At 39.5% G+C, this 11,260-nt stretch overlaps 1 protein-coding gene across 9 annotated transcripts in view; it reads right to left on the reverse strand.

Moving 5' to 3' along the window:
• The window catches only part of OSBPL8 (oxysterol binding protein like 8), a 152,414-nt gene that overhangs the window by 139,917 nt on the left and 1,237 nt on the right, over positions 1 to 11,260 (reverse strand). For 4 of the 9 annotated variants that reach the window (XM_042947222.1, XM_042947221.1, XM_042947215.1 and 1 more), the window contains exon 1: positions 10,804 to 11,158. The exons of the other annotated variants lie outside the window; for them this stretch is intronic. The gene's annotated coding sequence lies outside the window, so the exon portion shown is untranslated. Of the gene's footprint in view, positions 1 to 10,803; positions 11,159 to 11,260 lie in introns of those variants that run through there. 9 annotated transcript variants of the gene reach the window in all.

The raw sequence follows: 11,260 nt of genomic DNA on the forward strand, positions 1-11,260 counted from the left end.
GTTCTTATCAAGGATCAACATTTTAAAATTCAAAATCTAAAGTTAATTCAAGACAATCTAAAAAAATTTTGGCATTGACTTTCTTATTCAATCCCAAAATCAGTTTCTTCATATTTTGATACAGACAGAGAATGGCTTTCTACCTTGGACATGAAAGAAAAATGAGTATCTGGGTACCTAACTCTGGCCTAGATGCTTTTGGGTTTTGAATTGTAGGTATAAATTACCACAACCAAAGTACTCATCATCTTTAATTTATCATGTAAGAACCAAGACTCATAATTATACTTTTGCATGCCAATTCAAAAGGGATCTATGAGAACCAACACAATTTTTAACACTTTAAGAATGACTACCAAAAATGAAAAACTATAAAGATAATTCTTACACTGAAATCCTGTTCCTAAAAGAAAACTAATAAATATGATGACAACGAAAACATTTTTAGAGAATACTAAAAAAGCATATATTTTCTGAATTTAATTAAAATCATACTTTGCCCCACAGACACAAAATGTTTCACTAATTTCAACTTTTGAGTTTGAAGAGGCTGTGAATTACAATACTGTGAATAAAGAAACCACAAAGATAACCAAATACATGAGACCTTGCTAGTTAAAATGTTAAATATGTTAAGCAATAAACCTTTTAAGTGTATCTCCATTTTTCCTGACGATTTTTTTGTCAGTAATGACAGGCTATTTTTTTTTAATCCTACATCGTAATCATAAATTCTTGGGAAAATAAAGATATAAAAACCATAATCCCCCAAACAATAAAACCTTTGAAAACAGTTAAATATTATCTATATAATACTAAAGATTACATTTTGAAATTTCAGAAGCGTAAGAAAAAGTACCAAAACTCTAAACATAATAGAAACAGTAAAGGACACCGTAACAAGCCAATCAAGAAGGAAATTAATTGTGACAGTAGATACCTGAAAATGTTAAGGATATGTGAAAAAAGTAAAGCAAAAGACCTATAACCACTACCTAGTCCAATCTCTGAATTCTAAAAATCAAGAGTTTCAGAGAATATAAAAAAAGTTCATAAAATAATCAGTAAATAGATGTCCACTGTATTAGGGAATATTTACAACATTGACCTCCCCTGTATTAGGCAAATAAAGAGCCGACTTATTTCCTAAGCTACTTTAAATTTCAATTAAGTATTTACTGTGTACTTCCCATAATATATAATCAGGCCAAATCTGGGGGTTTAAGTCTTCCATATCACAACCCTTCTGACAGGATTTCAAATGCAAAATAGTCAGCATTTTTAAAATCTAAATGGTAAAAACTTGATTGCAGGAGAATTATGACTCTAATCATACACACACATTTCAGCAGCAGATATCATAGCTATAGAAGAAAGAATTACGAAGTCATAAGAGAAAACTTAACAAGAATAATGGGGAAATGCAGCAATACCACAGAAGAGAGGGGAAAGAAACAGATAAATTTAAACGTATTTCCCGAGGATAATTTACAATCAATCAATCTGATATCTAAAGATCCAGTAAAGAATGGGAAATAAAAAAGAGAACAGGTTAAAGAAATTTTATGACTATAAAATGAAAGAAGGAGATAAAAATTAAGGCCTTCAACGAACTAGCTAGGCAATTTAAGTTCAACATTTTTTTTAAGTAGGTTTCACACCCTAAATGGGGCTTGAACTCACAACCCTGAGATCAAGACCTGAGCTGGAACCAAGTTGGATGCTTAATCAACTGAGCCACCTGGGCGCCCCTAAGTTCAACATTTAAAGCACCAAAGATTATAAGGTAGAAGTGAAGGAAAATAGAGAAAAATATCAGTAACTACTGAACCAACGTAGCTATAACAATTAAGGGAGAGAAATAAATATAAAAGAATAAGCCCTCACCTATCTGGACACAGTGAAGACACAGAAAATAACATTTCTCAGTAATCAAAATATCACAAGAGCCATGGGCTTAAAGCTAATATGTTATTCTCTGGAGCAAAGTCAATATTTTATCCACAATTTTAAATGGTCTCATTCAGTTTCCAAATAACAAAGAAGAAATGGCAGAGAATCATAATGACATGTGCAACCAGGATAGAGGACAACAAAAGGGGAATCAGAAAAACTAAGAAGCAAACAAGAATTCAAAAGGAGTACAAGTTTTAGGACCAACTGGCATACAGATATAAACACCTATACAAATCACTAATGAAGGAACATCATTATATTTTAACATAGTATCACGATCACAATTTCTATGAATAAGCCTGCATTTAAAAAAAATAATTCAATACTTCTACATACCTGACGTTTAAGAAGCTAGAAAAGGACTCTAATAAAAGACGACTAAATATAAAATTTCCTTCCAGTTACTCCATCCCATTGAAATAAAAATTCATACAGTTCATACAGAAAGAAGTAAAGCCGTAAGAACAAATAAATTTAAAATTGGAAACAGGGGTAGTGTGTGTGTGTGTGTGTAAAGCTTGACATAACAAGCAGAGAAAACCACACGCCCGTTATACCCTTTAAGAGTGACACAAAAGGGTGGGAACCCATATGTGTGACAGGACCCAAGAGAGGCATGATTGCAAACTAAACGATACAGCAAAGGGTGAAAATTGTGGGGTGAAAAACAGAATTAAATGTTACTTGACTGTATGAGAACAACTACATTTCCCATCCCCCATCTCCAAGCAAGCACCTAAACAACTAAGGGCAACATTTACCCCGAGGCAAAAAGACACTGCTTTTCTAGAAGATATATGACTAGGAAAGACTAAAGTGAGGATGATGGCAGAGTAATAAACCCTTTTCATCTGGCATTTAGAGGGCCAACAGGCTGGAAACTAGCTGCTCTCTCTCGTACCCTAAAACAATGCTTGCCAATAGACAGGCCCTACCCTGTACTGTCCAGCCCTGAAATGCTGTGGCTAGAGTTCCTATTCAAAGAAAAAACTAGTAGGGAAAACAGTCCAAGGAACAGGGTGGGAGAGGGGAGACCCAGACCAGAAGCCCAGTCCTTCTTTCTAAACATGAATGGACAACCAAGAAACACCAGGGATATAAGGAAAACTAATCATGAAAAATAATAATTACAAAAACAAACATAGAAAGTGACCAGAATGGAAAAAGAGATAATCGAAGAAGCACAAAAGAACCTTATGTTTCAAAAACCTATTTTACATATTCTGAGACTAAGAGCAGCAAGTATTACAACATAAAACAGAGAAGAATGATAGGAAAAGAAAAACAGAACAAGAAAATTCACAGATTACCCACCCAAAAATAACAGACAAAAAAACTAGGGAAAAAAATCCCCTGAACAAAGAATCACAAACTATGAAAATAAAATGAGACAAAGATGATCAATCCAAGAGAGAAAATACCTGCCTACCTAAGAGCACATAGGCAAACAAAAAAGTGAAGGTTGGAAAATAACAAAGACCTAAGAGAATTTCTGAGAATTGAAGACACTCATTTAGACAAGAAGAACAACGGAGTGCCTAAAACAAATAACCAAAACAACAACCTAGGGGCACCTGGGTGGCTCAGCTGGTTAAGCATCCCTTGGTTTCGGTTCAAGTCATGATCTCACGGTTCATGAGTTCAAGTCCACATGGGCTCTGTGCTGTCAGCTCTGTGCTTGGGATTCTCTCTCTCTCTCCCTCTCTCTGTGCCCCTCCCACCCTCTCAAAAATAAACTTTAACAACAACAACAACAAAACAAAAACAATCTTTATTAGGACAGAATAAAAAACAAATCATCGTTGAAAAAATAGTGATTAGCCAACATATGGCTTCTAATCAGCACCCCTGGATGCTAGAAGACAACCAAGCAATACTTTCAGAGTTCTAAAGGAAAATTACTTGCAACCTACAATATTGTGCCCAGCTATCAGTCAAATGTTAGAATAGAATGGAGACAATTTGTACATAGAATAAGTTAGAAGTTTACCCATCAAACACACTTTTTCAGGAAGTTACTCAAGGACTCCAGAAAAAAGATCAAGTAAATTTAGAAAAAAAGATCTAAAATAGAATGGATTAAATTCAAGAGTACACCAAAAGGAAGTTCCCAGAAGAGACTTAAAAAGCAACTAGTGCAAACTGAAGCAGAATTAGAGGCAACTCCAGATAAATAGGGAACACAATATAAAGCACACTATGCCAAAGAATTGAGGGGAAGGGGGAACTGATTTTGACTCAGGTCATGATCCCAGGGTCATGGGATCAAGCCTTGCACTGGGCTCCATGCTGAGCTTGGAGTCTGCTTGGGATTCTCTCTCCCTCTCTCTCTGCCCCTCTCCCACTCACTCATTCTCTCTGTCTCTGTCAAAATAAAATAAAAAGAAAACAAAAACAACATAGCTTCCTTTTTTGCATGTTCAGAAACAAACCTCTCCCATGAACTCTACCTCTCTCCTAAGAGGATAAAAAGTCTTTTAAATAAAGCTAAGTGTCTTTCAGTTTAAAGTAGTTTCTTTCAGCTTAACTTGGTTAAGACAGTGGTTCTCTACCAGGGGCAATTTTGCCCCCAAGAGGACATTTAGCAATGTCTGGAGACATTTTTGGTTGTATGATCAAGCGGAGGTGCTAGTGGCATGTAACGGATAGAGGGATGCTGCTATACATACTACAATGCACAGGACAGCCACTCACAGCAAAGAATTATCCAGCTCAAAATATCAATAGTCAATAGTACCAAGATGGAGAAACCTGCTTTGAGGGAACTCTTCAGACTTTTATAAAAGAACTTTCATAATTTCTCATGGCTTCTCATTCTTATAATGGTGTCTGAGCACAGAGCATTCATGGGCATAAGAAGTATTATGATGGATCTAAATGTAGATCCATGCCCTCTGGGTCCTCATGGGCTTCAGAGTTTTAGGAGAGTCATAACGGCACATGCTGATGAGAATATTATAACAATATCCAGTGGATCTATTAACTTGGTCCCACCTCAGCTCTTGCTGGTATGGATATTCTTAGGAGCTCAACTACCTATCCTAGGCAGCCCAAGCTTACAGTTAAAGCAATACTAGCTGCTTAACAAACCCCAGATCTTCCATTAACTTTACACAATTAAAATCTCTCATTAAAATTACAATCTATTATGGGTACACTCCTCTTTGATGTACAGCTTTCTTCCACATGGTAATTTAAGGACTCTAAATCCTTCCAATCTCATGGCTCTACCACCCTCTTAAGTGCTCCTGGTTCCTTGGATTGGAAAAAAAAAAGTTGGAGAAAGAACAACTGCTTTTCTGTCACTCTATGCTAAAGTGAAAACACATCATTTCCATTCACATTCCACTAGTGAAAATCAGTCACATACATGGCCCCACCTAGATGCAGGGAAGGATCACAAGGGTAGAGGAGAGAATGACAGAAATGCACTACTAGCTGAGCAACTACTTCCCAGTGTTAACTATACTACAGCAAGAGGGAGTACCAACTGTGGTGGGCACTGAGCTGAATCTTACAGAGCTGCCCTCCCCCCCCCCCCAACAATTACTGCATGGTCCCTGCCTTCACAATAGTAGCCTCATGACAAGCTTGCTGGCTCCCACTCTGTTAACTTCTATTTTTTTCACTAGGATTATGTGAGAACTTCTAGATCTCTTTCATACTACATAAGAACCATGAAAACTCTGGGCCCTACTCTGCCTAAATATACCATCTTCTTCTGCCATGTCAGCACCAGACCAGGTACAGGGCAATAAGCTAATAAGAGGCTGTGCAGGTTGTGACCTTAAGTAGTCTGGCTCCAGAGCCTATGCTATTCGGCCTCCTTAGATTTATAAAATAATAGGTAGTAAGAGAGTAATTCTATGATCATTAATAAATATTTATAAAGCCCCCATATCTTGCAAAACAGGCTAGGAACCATTACAAACTCCCCAGTATGATGCACAGCATTGTTTTTTCCTTACTTTTGACTTGCTGATTTTAAGTGCTATTACAGTCAAAACAGGCAAAAATATACAGTAGCAAGGCTGGTCTTCAGAATTTCCTCACCCCCAATCTGTACTTTAAAAATGTACCTGCGCCCTCATGTTCAAGGTGTTCTACCTGTTTACTCTTACCCAGATAATGCTACTTAGAGTGGACTGCTCTCTCCCCAGACCTACCATACTCCCACGCCATCAAAACTTACCTACCCAGATTTCATAATTTCCACAGGGGCCCGAGTCTTCTCTGTAAGAAATTATGTAATCTGATAAACTACTGTGGCACTTGGCAGTCAAAACACAAGTTGCTTTTTCAGTGGTGAAAAATTTCAATAGGATAGATTGCAATTACACAGATTTGTGACCCTCAAATATTACTATATAAAAATCCTCTGTACTAAGTCTGTACGTCAGTCTTACCCTAAAAAAGTATGAATTCAAAAAATTTTAACAAGTCACCTTAAAATACTATATCCACTATGTTCTTTTTTTTTTTTAATTTTTTTTTAACGTTTATTTATTTTTGAGACAGAGGGAGACAGAGTGTGAGTGGGGGAGGGGCAGAGAGAGAGAGAGACAGACAGACAGAGAGAGAGAGAGACAGACAGACAGACAGACAGACAGACACAGAATGTGATACAGGCTCCAGGCTCTGAGCTGTCAACACAGAGTTCGATGTGGGGCTCGAACCCACGAACCACGAGATCATGACCTGAGCCGAAGTCAGACGCTCAACTGACTGAGCCACCCAGGTACCCCAACATGACAAATACTTCAAACTAGTAACTGGTACATAGCAATCAACACACATTAGCTGTTATTAGTAGTAGTATTACCAACAACAACACCTACTAAGCTACCTGCCGGAGCTCTAACAATCTCCTTCTGAATCCATCATGTTTTTAACAATCCTAAATCAAAAGTTTCTCCTTTTTACGTGAAGAGTCTCCAACCCCAAAACCATTTCCTCTTTTCTTTGGTGGTTTGTGAATATGGAAGGTAGTAACTGGCATCTTTATCATTTCAAAACTCCAGACTTTTTTTAGTTTTTTTTTTTTAATAAAATTCCCTTCCAAATATTATACAAAGGACAGATTGCTCCAAGGATTATAAACACTACAAAGAGTTCACAAAGTATAGTGAAAAATTGAGATTCATAGCCAAATAGCTACCACAGCAAAAAGCTTAGATAAGAAATGATACAGAAGTCCATTAGCCTACTCAAAAAATACCGAATTCTAAAATAAAGCACACAGGTAGAGATCCACCATGGTTTATAGTCATTCAAATCACCAAAAACATAGAGGATGTTTTGGGTAATTTTTTTTTTTCCTTAATAGCAGGAAAATCCCCTGTGTCTTCACAACAATGAACACATGACATGATAGGCATGGACTATTTCTTCAAAAACAAATTCTATAAAGAAGAAAAGCCTAAAGGCTCAGATTTTCAGCCACACGTATCCCTTACTTAAAGCTTTAAAAATTTAAGGCATCTAGCATTTTTCCTGGTAACATTAAAATGAAACAAGCCTCATTTCTGTCAGAAAACATTATGTTTGACTGAAAGAAAACTAAGCATCTAAAATTTTGATACTTATAAATTTAAAGGTAATTTAAAGGGTCAACTCAAAGATCAAGTAGATATGAGGTCATGATAAATACACCAAAATATTTTTTAATAATCTAAAGACAAAGATCCATTTTAAACAATTTAACATAAAGTTCTATGTCTTAGATATTGAAGTAGGCACTTCCATACACATTATGAACCTTCATTCTCCCAATAACCATATGGGATAAGGATTATGGTCTTCCTTTTACAAATGAGATAACTAAGGCCCAGTGATTTGCCCAAAGGCACTTACTTGTATAAGATTTAATCAGAAATCCATTTCAAATTTTCTGAACCCCCTAGTTCAATGCTCTTGCTTTCAGTATACCACTGTCACTTCCAAAACTCAAGTCCTCTAAATCTTAGTTCTTATAAAGTGTGCCAATCTTTTTATCTGGGAAAGAGAACAGTTATAAGGGGAAGAAAAATTATTCATAATTTACCAAAAAAGACTCACTGTGCTTAATCCCATGATTACCCAGTCCAATTTAAATGCTTTGGTTCATGCTGTCTACCCCCTTAAAACACCTGCTTATCTTCAGATATACAGCTTTCTGCAAAACCTAACTCACAAATTACCTCCTCTAAGAAAGTTTCCCAGTTATGACCTGCTCCCTTCCTCCCAATCCAACATCCTTCCTTGTCACCTCACTCCTTGTATCTATTTCGGACTACATTATCACACACTCCTTTTCATTCTCCTGTCATATATCTGGAACTGTATGTTTTCATTCAGTAACTATTAAGCATTTGCAGAGTGGATGGTGAGCAAAAAAGACAGGCCCTTGCTATCATAGATGGTTTACAGGGTTCGCAACTTTAAAAAAGGTAAAAATAACATGGGGTGTAAGAGTATGATCAAGGACAAGCATTCATTTCCTACAAGGCCTCTGAAGAAAGCTTTCTCCCTTGCATACTTGATAAAACTTTTCAGGGAGGAAAAAGTCTGGAAGGTCTCTCAGATCAGACCTTCAACTTCATGCCTTCGAGAAAATGAGGGAATGGAATGGGGAACCAAGATAGAAAGGACAGATCTAAAATCTCTCAGGGGTTTCCCACACATGGACGTGAAATCTACCTCTACAGGTTAGTCCAGACATCTCTTCCTGAGTTGTATCCACAAGAAAATGATACTTTAGCTACAACTGCTCCAATCAAGCATCTCCACCAATCTCCTTGCACCCAGCCACCTTCATTATGCAGTACTCAGAGGCTTTTCAATTCAAATTGTATATATGCATTACATGTACGTCATATCCACAAAGCACAAGCAGGACTTACGCCTTCTACTTTTGAACTCTTGATGCTCCAAGATCATTGCTATAAGTGTGTTCAGCTTGGGGTATTATATTCAAATATAATACTTCAGGTGTTGCTATTAGCATAAGAATTTTCCACAAAATTTGAAAACTACGTCTAAGCATCAATTCCTATTTTGTCACCCATGCTCTAAGAAACCTGCTCTTGAAGGATTATTTCTAAACCAAGTTTAAATGTAGGAGGAGTACTCACTAAAGAAATTCTGCAATTTGCTCTTTAACAAGGCCAAATTTATAAGTGCCAAAAATGTGCTATAAGAAACACATCTGATTGCCTCCAAAATGTAATAATATTCTAACTGAAAAATGACAGCAGCATCTTTCCGATATCACAGATACCACACTAATATTCAATAAGAAATAAACCATAGCCATTTTTAATCAAACCATTTCTAAGCAGCTGTAACGTATTGTGGCTCAAACGGTTCACATGGAAATTGACCGCAACAACCTAATCTCCATAATTAGAGACCTAAAAAGTAATTCTTATGTTTCATCTATTCCCTTTCCCAGCACTTTGAACAGGCATATTGTAGTCATCTCATACACAGTTACTAACAAAAAAGGGGCAACAAATATGTAAAATTAGCTATATCTTCTATAAAGGACAAACTGCATACCCTTACTCTCCCTTCCCCAACCTGTTCTATAAAACTAGCATGATCTTAATTTCACTGTAAAACAGGTTCTAGCAAGCATAAAAATTGGCCATAGTCGCTAAGCATGATCAACTTTAGATAACACCTGATGGAATGAAGAAGCCCTAACAAGCAATTCACCCATGTCTCTCCACAATCCTTGCTTTCTTTGGAATCCTAAGGGAGGCAAAAACAAAAAACCAAAAAAAACCCAAAAAAACAAAAAAACAAACAAAAAAAACAACCACACACACACACACCAAACCTGTTTTAAATGATTATCTGAAAAGACCTAAAGTGGCATTAATTTGAGGCTAAGTTTCAAGGGGCATAAATAAAAACTAATAACCCTGCCATACATAGGACATTCTAATACTAATTAAAAGTCACTCAGCTCCTCTAGGATTAGAAAGGCAAAAACTTCATTAAACTATTGAACGCAAATATGCTTACACCATAAGTTAGAGAAGTTTTCCCATCTGTTTAAATAGGCGCCCAAGGTATCTATTATTTCAAACAGCATTTAGATAAAATGAAATTAGGCAAGTTCCCCAAGGCAGATGTCTTTCATAAAGAAGAGTGTGTTAAATGACTTTTGTGAATGGAAAATCTGCAAGTACTGTTGCTTCACTCAGCTGGTCTTGTGTGGGTGGCTCAATGAACCAGAAGCATGCTCCATTGGAAGCTCCTTAGAACCGGATTCCACCCTTGAGAAAAGGCTTGGAAACAAACAATACATTTAAAAGTACAGCAAAGGCTTCGCCTTCCTCCCATGTTACAAGGAGGCCACAGGAACTGAGTTGAGAGCAACAACACCGTGTCACCGTGTCGGCTCTGCAAGGGCGGGTGCGGTCTGCGGTGCGCGGCACAGCCTCCTCTAGGGCTGTCACAGGAAAACTGGAGCCTCGCCTTAACCGCACCAAGTGACAAAGCGCCAGCTCTCCCCCGGGCGGGGGCTTCCGGCGAGACCCCGAGGTCGGCCCAAACTTCGGGAAGAGTCACTCGGGGCAGTCAAAATGCTCTTACCAACCGCCCCCCCACCGCCCCTTCCGCGGCTATGTAAGGTTTGCAGACGCACGTCCTGTGGGCCCCAAAATACTCCACCCCCGCCAGCCTTTGGAATCCCCCACTCCGAAAAGGGACAAAGGAGCCAAAGAGGAACTCTCCGGCTCGGGGAGTCCCCACTGGCCCGAGCTCAGAACGTGGGGATGGGGGTGCAGTCTCCCGGAGGGGTGCGGACCCGCCACCACCACCCCCCCCCCCCGACCCAGGGACCGGCGTGACACTCACCGGTGCGGAGCCCCCGGAGAGGCGGGGAGGAGCAGGCCGATTCCTCCGGGGCCCTGCACGCGCCCGGGCGGACCCCAACTTCTCTAGGCTGCTGTCGCCGGAGGCAGCTAGGGCGCGAGCCCAGACCGAGGGCGCTGGCTCGCGGCCGCGGAGGCGCTGCCGGCTCAGCCCGCGAGGGGGGCGGGAACTCGCGGCCCGCGGTCCTCTGGCCAGGGCGGGCTCCACTTTCCCTCCGTCCGCCCGCTACTGGCTGCGACCACTGCCGCGGCGAAAGCTAACGCTGCAGCCACTCGGGCTACAGCTCCCACCACCGCCTGGCCCCGAGTGCGTCGCGGCCTAATGTTGTCATGCGCCGCGTCGCCGCCTCTCTCAGCACCCACAGCCGCCAAGATCCTCTACATTTGGGCGCCCTCCCCCTCCAGGCCCCGCCCCCAGCTCGCGGGCTCCAGCCACCAGC

Source organism: Panthera leo, chromosome B4 (assembly GCF_018350215.1).
Source record: "Panthera leo isolate Ple1 chromosome B4, P.leo_Ple1_pat1.1, whole genome shotgun sequence".
Taxonomy (NCBI): Eukaryota; Metazoa; Chordata; class Mammalia; order Carnivora; family Felidae; genus Panthera; species Panthera leo.